Source organism: Rhinoraja longicauda, chromosome 8, assembly GCF_053455715.1.
Source record: "Rhinoraja longicauda isolate Sanriku21f chromosome 8, sRhiLon1.1, whole genome shotgun sequence".
Classification (NCBI taxonomy): Eukaryota; Metazoa; Chordata; class Chondrichthyes; order Rajiformes; family Arhynchobatidae; genus Rhinoraja; species Rhinoraja longicauda.
The window spans coordinates 71,551,343-71,562,448 of NC_135960.1; the positions used below are offsets into that span (position 1 = coordinate 71,551,343).

Here is an 11,106-nt window from a genome sequence, read left to right on the forward strand (position 1 = left end):
GGGAGGGGAAGAGAGGGACAGAGGAACTATCTAAAGCTGAAAGCTGCAGGCCTACCTGAGGCTACGACCGTCTCCGCCCTGGGGCCGCTGCCTTCAACGTCCCAGACCTCTTCGCCGCCGCCCACGATGATCCCTCCACGGCCGCCGACCCTCGCTTCCTCCCCGGCCATCTGCTTTCCGGGCCGACCGCCACTTACCCGGGCTCTAGTCCCCCGCGGGCCTCCCCCAGCGACCGTGACGACCCGCGCCGCTCCACCGCCCAGCAGCAGGTCACAGACGTCGCTGTACCCGGCCACCGGGACCAACAGGCCGCAGCTCCACCTGGCCCACACACACCGCGCTGGGCCCACAGCCCCCACCAGGCAGAGCCCCTCAGCACTGCTGGGTCCTACTGCCCACCCTCTACTACAGGTAACTGCAGCAGGGGTTCCACTGGGTCTCCCCCTTCCCCCTCTAGCCAGGCGACCCCAAGTACTCCCCACCTCGGTCCTCATGCCCCCCTCTGCCCTGCTAACCCACCACCCCCCCACCATACATCCCCTCCCTCTCCACCTGCCCCTCTGCCTCCATCCGACCCCAACCCCCACCATTGCCGGGTGTTCACCATCCCCCCTGACCTCCCCCTTTCAGACACCGAACGGTCCCCTCCGCCCCCACATCAACGAGTTCCGCGTCCGCCATGACGTGGAGCTCTTCTTCCGCCGCCTCCGAGCCTTTTACCATCGTAAGGTGTCCCGACCCCCCACTGATGACCCCTTCTCCCGTCTCCAACAGACCCACCCGTGTGGCCAACTACCCTCACTAGAACTTTTCATCTCCAACTGCCGGCGTGACATCAGCCGCCTCAAATTCTCCGCTCCCCTGACTAACTCCAACCTCTCCCCTCCTGAACGTGCAGCCCTCCACTCACTCTGCAACAACCCGGACTTAATCATCAAACCCGCTGACAAGGGAGGTGCTGTGGTAGTCTGGCGTGCTGACCTCTACCGGACCGAGGCCAGACGACAACTCTCGGACACCTCTTCCTACCTATCCCTGGACCATGATCCCACCGACAAACACCAGACCTTTATCATCAGCACCATCACGGATCTCACCATCTCCAGCGATCTACCCTCCAAACTTATAGTTCCCCAGCCCCGCACGGCCCGATTCTACCTCCTACCCAAAATCCACAAACAGAACTGTCCTGGCAGACCCATTGTTTCTGCCTGCTCATGCCCCACCGAACTTATTTCCACCTACCTCGACTCCATCCTATCCCCCCTGGTTAAATCCCTCCCCACCTACGTCCAAGACACCTCACATGCTCTCCATCTCCTCGGTAACTTCCGGTTCCCAGGCCCCCACTCCCTCATCTTTACCATGGATGTCCAGTCACTCTACACTTCCATCCCCCACAAGAATGGTCTTCATCATATCATATCATATATCTACAGCCGGAAACAGGCCTTTTCGGCCCTCCAAGTCCGTGCCGCCCAAGTCTTGAAGCCCTCCGTTTCCTCCTCGACTGTAGAACCAGCCAATCCCCATCTACTAACACTTTCCTCCACCTAACAGAGCTGGTTCTTACCCTCAACAACTTCTCCTTGACTCCTCCCACTTCCTCCAAACCAGAGTAGCAGCTATGGGCACTCGCATGGGCCCTAGCTACGCCTGCCTCTTTGGCGGGTACGTCGAACAATCCCTGTTCCAGACCCATCCCCGAACTCTACCTCCGCTACATCGAAAACTGCATGGGTGCTACCTCTTGTACCCATGCAGAACCCACTGACTTCATACACTTCACCTCCAATTTCCATCCTGCCCTTAAATATACCTGGACTATCTCCCTCCTGTTTCTGGATCTCACCATCTCCATCACAGGAGACAGACTAGTGACTGACATCTACTATAAACCCACTGACTCCCACAGCTATCTGGATCACACTTCTTCCCACCCTGTCACCTGCAAAAAGTCTATCCCCTACTCCCAATTCCTCCATCTACGCCACATCTGCGCCCAGGATGAGGTGTTTCACACTAGGGCATCAGAGATGTCCTCATTCTTTAGAAATGGGGCTTCCCCTCTTCCATTATAGACGAGGTTCTCACTAGGGCTTCCTCTAAATCCCGCAGCTCCGCTCTTGCTCCCCCTTCCCCAATTCGTAACAAGGACAGAATCCCCCTTGTCCTCACCTTCCACCCCATCACCCAGCGTATCCAACAAATCATCCGTCAACATTTCCGTCACCTACAACGGGACCCCACTACTGGCCACATCTTCCCATCCCCTCCTCTTCTGCGTTCCGCAGAGACCGTTCCCTCCGTAACTCCCTGGTCCACTCGACCCTTCCTACCCAAACCGCCCCATCCCCGGGCACTTTCCCCTGCAAGGCAGGAGATGCAACACCTGTCCCTTTATCTCCCACCTCAACTCCATCCATGGACCCAGTCTTTCCAGGTGAGACAGAGGTTTACCTGCACCTCCTCCAATCTCATCTATTGTATCTGCTGCTCTAGATGTCAACTTCTCTACATCAGCGAGACCAAACGCAGGCTCGGCGATCGTTTCGTTCAACACCTTCGCTCAGTTCGCCTTAACCAACCTGATCTCCAGTCTGACCTTTCTGTCATGGGCCTCCTCCAGTGCCAGTGAGGCCCACCAGAAATTGGAGGAACAGCACCTCATATTTCGCTTCAGCAGCTTGCAGCCCAGTGGTATGAACATTGACTTCTCCCAACTTTAGATAGTTCCTCTGTCCCTCTCTTCCCCTCCCCTTCCCAGTTCTGTCAGTCTTCCTGTCTCCACCTACATCCTTTCTTTGTCCCGCCCCCCTGACATCAGTCTGAAGAAGAGTCGCGACCCGAAAACGTCACCCATTCCCTCTCCTAGATGCTGCCTGACCTGCTGAATTACACCAGCATTTTGCGATACTTTCGAAGGTTGTTTAGATAGTTGGGCATAAAGCAGGTGGAAAGTTGGGTGGGGTAGTTGGAATTTAATCTAGGCAGTGAGAGGCAATGCAGGAGGCAGCGAAAGTCTAATTTTCTTAGGACAGACTAAATGGCATGAAATGGCAATAAAATGCACCGTCGTCAATTATTTTCTGAGTTAGTGAAGGACAAAGTTAATAAACGTGTCCCCATCATAGTCCAAGGCATGAATATAAGTCAGGATGTCATATCAAGCCAAGGGAGTATAATGGTCATATGTACTGGCTGGTTGAGGCCCTTCAGACAGCTTCTTGGTCTTTCTTCAACTTCAAGTAACCATTGCTTTCGCTCGTTCCTCCCCCAAACTAGTTTTCGACACGATAAACTTTATTCATCCCCGGAGGGAAATTGGTCTGCCGACAGTCACAACACACAAAAACTTGAAATTAAAAGGGGAAAAAGGACAACGGCTGCCATGGGCTCAGCGCCTTCACCAGAACAAACGAACACGACAGTCCCCTCATTGTCTCCCCTCCCCCAACGAGGCCCACGCCGCCACCGCTGAGGCTCCTTCGACCCAGACAAGCCTCGCCACTCCACGTCACCAGTCCCCAAGGTGGCGTGTGGGCCCTACCGAGGCTCCGGTCTTCGTTCACTATCCTCATGATTAAATTTTACTGTTTGTATGCCTCCTCGCCATCTTCCCCCCAGCTAACAATGAACCATTCTACATTTCCTTAAAAACACATGCTTTGATCTGTTTTCACCTTACCCATCAATATCTCCATGTCTCCCTCTCCCGACTCAGTCGGAGGTTTTAACCTGAAACGTCACCCATTCCTTCTCTCCAGAGATGCTGCCTGTCCCGCTGAGTTACCCCTGTATATGTTTAAACCGGCGTCTGCAACTCCTACAAAGATCCTGAGATGGGGAGAGAACAAAGGGAGACCTGGCGCAGGATACTTTGCAAAGCACCCTTTGTGTGGCAGCTATTTGCATACCTTGGGCGTGCAAGGAAAGAATGTCACATGCGACAATAAAGCACTCATCCATTCCCGTCTCCACCTCTTTTCCAGCTTTCTCTCCCGTACTCAAGTTCGAAGGTCCTGACCCAAAATGTCATCTGCTCATTCCCTCTACAAATGCCTAACGCTTGGCACGTTCCTCCACCATTTTGCATTTTTGCTTAAGATCCCGGCATTGATCAAATACGCTGTTGAAATAATAACGCCTTCAAGGTGGAACCTTAAGATTTTAAAAAAATTGTGGCTATTGCTTCAAACCATTGGTGCATATTGTTGAACAATGTTCATTTAGATGGCATAGAAATGCGATTTACTCATTTAATCTCCACACCAATCTGAATATATTTATGCACCACAATTGACAATAATTTTCAAAATTGGTTAATAAAAGTAGTAAACTCTCGGCACATGTACAAGGTTTCTTGGTAATCGCCCCTCACCTGTCTGGATATAAATGCTAAAATGCACCAACACCAATCAGACCACTTCACACACCACTCAATAAAGCCACATTATTCACTTCCATCAAAACTGGTTGATATATTTTTACAGATCTAAATCAGAACCAAAATTCCAACTACTGGCAAATTAAATTAATTCAGCTGCATTAACATTTTGGGGCACTGTGTACAAATCAATTGTTCAACAGAAAGTCCACTGGCCACAAGCATATAACGTGAAGCTATATTTCACTGAAAAACCCACTTGACTTTTCCCACCACTGTAGCAACACGCAAGCAATTCGAGCATTGAGAATAACAATTAAATACTCCCCATCGCCTTAAAAAACTAATAAAAACAAGATACAAACCATTAGTTTACACTTTAATTTGTAACTAATATACATCATGGCACAGTACAACAGTCCAATGTTCTGGATCTTTCATGACCGGCATCCAAAACACCTACATAAATTGTTGATCTTAGAGGAACAAATTATAAGCAGAAATGTCCAGAGTCCATTTGCCAAGGAGGATTCAACATAGTCTGATCAGCACTGCATCATCAGCAGCAGTTCACCTGGACCTCTGCCTCATCTTTCGTCTTTTACGCTTCAGTCTGCAAAAGGAATAAGAACACTCATCATGAAAAGACAAATAGAGAATTGGATTAAAATGAGAAGCACGTGAATAACTGAATGCAATGGAGCATTGCTGAAGGATAAGATTTAACTGCTGATCAATTGACCCATCTTCAGCATGCATGACTGAACACAGCCATCATAAATTTCAAACTAAATAGAAGACACGACATTGGTGGAAATAAAGATTGGAAATTCACAGCAGGGTATCTAGAATCTGTGGAGTACACATTTCAAATGTCTAGTATCTGCCACACACTGCCATATTGAAATATGTGGTCAGGCAGCATCTGTGTAAAAATGGAATAAGTGATGTTCCGGGTCGAAACCCTTCTTGAGACTATTGAAAAATGAACTGGAATCAGTGAATTTGGAATGCCAGGATTAAGTACAGGACAGGAGTGCAATCCTAAAATTTGGCAAAGCTCTTGGCAATCTTAGATGAACATCTCAATCTTAATAGTCTGAAGGCTCAACGCCACATCCTGCAATGACACAAGGTCAGCATCTGGCTCCTGCTCATGCTTAGGGTGCAGTCCCATTACCCCAATGCCCTCTCCTTATTTCCCTGTAAACCCATCAACTTCGATTTAATCATTTTAGCCATTAATCCACACTAAGGAGTAATTTATACAAGCCTATTTGACTGATGACTGTTCAATAGCTCCAGTCAGATCCTTGTCAGGAAGACAAGTTCTGCGGCATAGTAAGGAAAGGTTAAGACAGGGTACTAGACAGTTAGGAGATGCTGCAGCTGCAAAAGGATCTCCAGGGTGGTGTGCTGCCTTCCCAGAACAATGGGTGAGGGAAACCATTCTCCGGGGGGGGGGGGGGGGGGGTAGCTGGAAGTCCCTGTCTACGTTAGCACAAAATGACAAGTTATAGAGATGAATATCGAGAGCTAGGGTGGAAGACTTGGTCTACATGGAAATTAGCAAGTCCTTCAATCAAGTTCTATACGATAAGTAACTCTAGTTACTGCAGTTTTTTGTTTCAACAAGGCATGTTTCTCGAACTGGGGACAAATGGTGTGCCTCAATGGTGCTGGGTCCATTGTCATCTATATCAACAATTTGTACAATAAATCGTTAGTAGATTTGCAAACGACACTAAAGTAGGTGGAATCGAATATATGGAAGATTTTAAGTGGGCTGAGGAATGACATGTGGAGTTTAATTCCGATAAGTAGAATGGGTTGCATTTTTGGAAAGTCAAACAAGGGTAGGAGTTTCATTGTGAATAATGTTTGGTAGAACAATGGGACCTAGGTTATTACTCCCTGAAAGTGACGTCACATGTGGACAGGGTGAAGGCTTTTGACATGTTGGTCTTCATCAGTAAGGGGATTAAGTACAGAAGTTGGGATGCCGCGATGCAGCTGTACAAGACAACGATTGGTGTGTGTTATGTTCAGTTTCTGTCACTCCACTACAGGAAAGATGCCATTAAACTGGAGATTGCCAAATGACAGCAAAGCTGTCCTAGAGCACCAGAGACCCAGGTTTGTTCCTGACCACGAGCTCTGCCTGTTCAAAGTCTGTGCATTCATTCTCCTCGTGACTGCGTGGGATTCCTCTCGCATTCCAAAGAAGTGCAGGTTTGTAGGTTAATTGGTTTCTATAAATTGACCCTTGCGTGCAGGATAGAACTAACAACAAAGAGCCTGTTTCCACGCTGTTTTTCTAAACTAAAATTATTTAATAGGACGTTGCCTGTGCTCGAGGGACTGAGTTATATGGAAAACCAGGGCATGCAAGACATATTTCTCTTTGGAGACTGAGGGGTGATCTTATAAAGTAGTATAAAATCATGAAGAGCAAGGTTAAAGGTATTTTTTTCCAGTGCAGAGGGGAAATCAGAATGTAGGGGCATAGCTTTCAGATGAGGGGCAACTGTTCAGAGGGTAATACATAGTGTAAGTGGGTGATGCAAGTGCAAAAATATTAAGATATTTGGATAGGTACATGAATAGGAAAGGTTCAAAGGATATGGGGTAAATGGGACTAGCATTAGGTGGGCATCTTGGTCAGCACAGTAAGTTGGGCTCAAGGAGCAGATTCCATGCTACATGACAAAACTACCACAGGAAAGGAAATAAAAACTGCCGGAGTGGCCAAAAAGATTGATGTGGCAGCGTATTGTCTAAGTCGTCTTGACCAAGTCCCTTTTCAAGGTACGGCGTGATAATCTGGTCCGGCAGGTTAGTTCACATGGAATCCAGGACGTGGTAGCAAATTGGACACCAGAATTGGCTTGAAGAAGGGAGGCAGCAGGTGGGGATCAGTGTTTTCAGACTGGAGGCCTGTAATAAGTGTTATGCCAGAGTTTGGGGCTGGGTCCACTGTTGTCGTTATTTAGATCAACAGCTTGGATGAGATCGTAGGTTTAGTTTAATTTATCGGCATGTGAGCCATGGTTAGCAACTTTGCAGACACCTAACAGCAAGTTATCTAAGAGTACAAAAGGATCTTGGAGCTGAAGAACAGATGGAGATTGACATCAAGCCACCACTATACACACTGACATGGCCACATTGGGAGTATTGTGTAAGGTTCTCATCTCCTTGCCATAAGGATCTATTTAAGCTGGACAGAGTACAGAAAAGATTTATGAGGACATTATGAGGCCTGGAAGGTTTAAGCTACAATGAGAAGCTAGAAGTTATCTGTGAAGAGTTGGAGGCTATGGAATGACCTTAAAGGTTTATAAAATCCCGAGGGACATAGAGAAGGCAAATAACCAGTCTCATCACTGGGGTGGGGGAAACTAAAATTAGAGGCTCTAGGTTCACGATGAAAAGGGAAAGATTTAGTAAAGACCCGATGGGCAATCATTTTCAGAGGGCAATGGGTATATGGAATGAAGTTCCAGGGGAAATATCAGATGATAAGTACAATTACAATATTTAAAGACTCTTGGACAGGTATGTGGACATGAAAGGCAAGGGGGGGGAGGAGGGGGTAGGTGACAGACACAGGACTGGGTCTTGCTTGGACAACTAAGCTGAAGGATCAGTTTCCATATCGCGTAATATCATCTGAAGACAGAAATGTTGTAAACACTTGGAGTGAGGTGGCATTCCTGGATAGAGAAAGTCGATGCTTCCGGCCATAGGACAGAATGGAGACAAGAAACTGCAGATGCTGGAATCTTGATGCAAAATAAATAGTGCTGTAAGGACTCGGTGAGTCAAACAGCATCCACAGACGGAAGAAGCATACATTTCCGTCTGAAGAAGGGTCTTGATCCAAAATGTCTATCTATTCCCATCTTCAGATGCAGTCCACTAGACACACATTTTTTAAAAAGCAAGCAGATCTGAGCTTTGTTGCTATAACACTCCAGTGTTGTAATAACATACTACACTGGTATTTTTCTCCTTTGCACTACCTCTTGTACCAATGTATGGTTTGATGGCACTCATGTGCAGCATGATTTGACTGGCTGGCACACATTTTTTTTCAGTAAACATAACGATAGTAAATCAACACCAACGTAGGAGGTTTGGGTCCACTTAGTCAACCTCCACTCACTAATCTGTGACAAACACAATATTATTGCATTACATACTAAAATAAACACTTAGAAACAGTCTTCGATTCCATTAAAAGACAACTTATTTGCCATTCAAGGGCGTGGCCTTATGGCTACAAATGAAGATTTCAGACAGAAACTGCCCACATTTCACGGATATTTGAGCACTGCGAATGAACATCACATACCTGCGCATACGCTTCTTCCGCCACTGAAAAGCAAAAATGTTAAAGGTTAAAACAGATAGTTTGATCCACCCGAGTATAATTCTACTCGATCGTCAACAGATGACAAATGCAAATACTTTAGTTTATAGATACAGCGCGAAAACAGGCCCTTCGGCCCACCGAGTCTGCACCGACTAGCGATCCCCGCACATTAACACTATCCTACACACACTAGGGGCAATTCATAATTATACACCAAGCCAATTAACCTACAAACCTGTATGTCTTTGGAGTGTGGGAGGAAACCGCAGATCTGAGAAAACCCACGCAGGTCACGGGGAGAACGTACGGAGAGAGGGGAGAGTGGAGGAGAGAGAGGGGGAGTGGGGGGAAGAGAGGGGGAGTGGGGGGAAGAGAAAGGGAGTGGGTGGTGCTGCACCAACGTAGGAGGTTTGGGTCCACTTGGTCTAGTTACTCTCTAAACATCACTGGTTGTCCGCCATTGCCAGGCAGCAGCAGCAACAGCAGCAGGGCAGCGCCAAGAGGTTGCTGCCAGATGGTGCAGCCCCCAAAGTGCGTCACACACACAAGGTGCTGCAAATGGACGGGCGGCGGCCTAAACGTTGGCCGTCAGCCCCTATTTTCCCTCCGCAGATCAGATGCTGCCCGACCCGCCCAGTTCCTCCACCACTTCTTTTTCGGTTTTAAATGTTTAAATAAACCCCCCACGGGCCGGGCCGCGCCGCCGTGCACGGACAGTGCAGGGAGGAGGGAGGCGGCCGGCCCTGCACAGACGCCGATGGGATAACCGCGCTCCACGTCGCCATCCAACCTTACCTTGGCTCGCATCTTGTCAGGGACCTGCAAGGGAAAAAGATGGAGGGGTCAGTGAGTGCGGATGGCGGAGGGGGAGGGCGGATGGGGACGGATTGCGACGACGGGCCGCGGCGCCATTTTACTCAACCGCTCACCTCAGATGCTCGCCGACGAAAGGCCGAGGCGCCCGGCGCGCTCCCGCATATAAGGCGCGGGGCGGTGGGCGTGCGCGCTCCCGACACTGCGTGCGCACTCCCGCATATAAGGCGCGGGGGTGGGAGGAGGGGCGTGCGCACTCCCGCATATAAGCCGCGTGCAGGGGACGTACGCGCTCCCCACCCCCACGGGAGCGGCTCTAGGGGAGCGCACCCTCACGTTCAGTTCACGCCTCCTATTTCGCCTGGGCAGCTTACACCCCCAACTCAGCAGGTCAGGCTGCATCTCAGGAGAGAAGGAATGGGTGACGTTTCGGGTCGAGACCCTTCTTCAGACTGAAGATGTTTGGTCAATAGACAATACCGCCATTCAATGTGATCATGGCTGACCATTCTCAATCAGTACCCCGTTCCTGCCTTCTCCCCATACCCCCTGACTCCGCTATCCTTAAGAGCTCTATCTAGCTCTCTCTTGAATGCATTCAGAGAATTGGCCCCCACTGCCTTCTGAGGCAGAGAATTCCACAGATTCACAACTCTGACTGAAAAAGTTTTTCCTCATCTCAGTTCTAAATGGCCTACCCCTTATTCTTAAACTGTGGCCCCTGGTTCTGGACTCTCCCAACATTGGGAACATGTTTCCTGCATCTAACGTGTCCAACCCCTTAATAATCTTATGTTTCAATAAGATCCCCTCTCATCCTTCTAAATTCCAGTGTATACAAGCCTAGTCGCTCCAGTCTTTCAGCATACGACAGTCCCGCCATTCCGGGAATTAACCTAGTAAACCTACGCTGCACGCAAGAATATCCTTCCTCAAATTTGGAGACCAAAACTGCACACAGTACTCCAGGTGCGGTCTCACTAGGGCCCTGTACAACTGCAGAAGGACCTCTTCGCTCCTATACTCAACTCCTCTTGTTATGAAGGCCAACATTCCATTGGCTTTCTTCACTGCCTGCTGTACCTGCATGCTTCCTTTCAGTGACTGATGCACTAGGACACCCAGATCTCGTTGTACGTCCCCTTTTCCTAACTTGACACCATTCAGATAATAATCTGCGTTCCTATTCTTACCACCAAAGTGGATAACCTTACACTTATCCACATTAAACTGCATCTACCATGCATCTGCCCACTCACACAACCTGTCCAAGTCACCCTGCAACCTCATAGCATCTTCCTCACAGCTCACACTACCACCCAGCTTTGTATCATCTGCAAATTTGCTAATGGTACTTTTAATCCCTTCATCCGTCATTAACGTATATTGTAAATAGCTGCGGTTCCAGCACCGAGCCTTGCGGTACCCCACTAGTCACTGCCTGCCATTCTGAAAGGGACCCATTTATCCCCACTCTTTGCTTTCTGTCTGTCAACCAATTTTCTATCCATGTCAGTACCCTACCTCC

The 11,106-nt window shown here is 48.7% G+C and overlaps 1 long non-coding RNA gene across 2 annotated transcripts; it reads right to left on the bottom strand.

The window, feature by feature from the left end:
* Positions 1 to 4,749: 4,749 nt before the first annotated feature.
* Positions 4,750 to 9,665, bottom strand: LOC144596079 (uncharacterized). 2 transcript variants are annotated; one of them, XR_013547564.1, is made up of 3 exons: positions 9,561 to 9,665; positions 8,745 to 8,767; positions 4,750 to 5,000 (listed from the first exon to the last, which is right to left on the bottom strand). It is a non-coding gene; the product is annotated as an uncharacterized LOC144596079 (long non-coding RNA). The 2 variants fall into 2 exon arrangements; XR_013547565.1 differs by lacking the exon at positions 9,561 to 9,665 and adding an exon at positions 9,001 to 9,021.
* Positions 9,666 to 11,106: the final 1,441 nt, after the last annotated feature.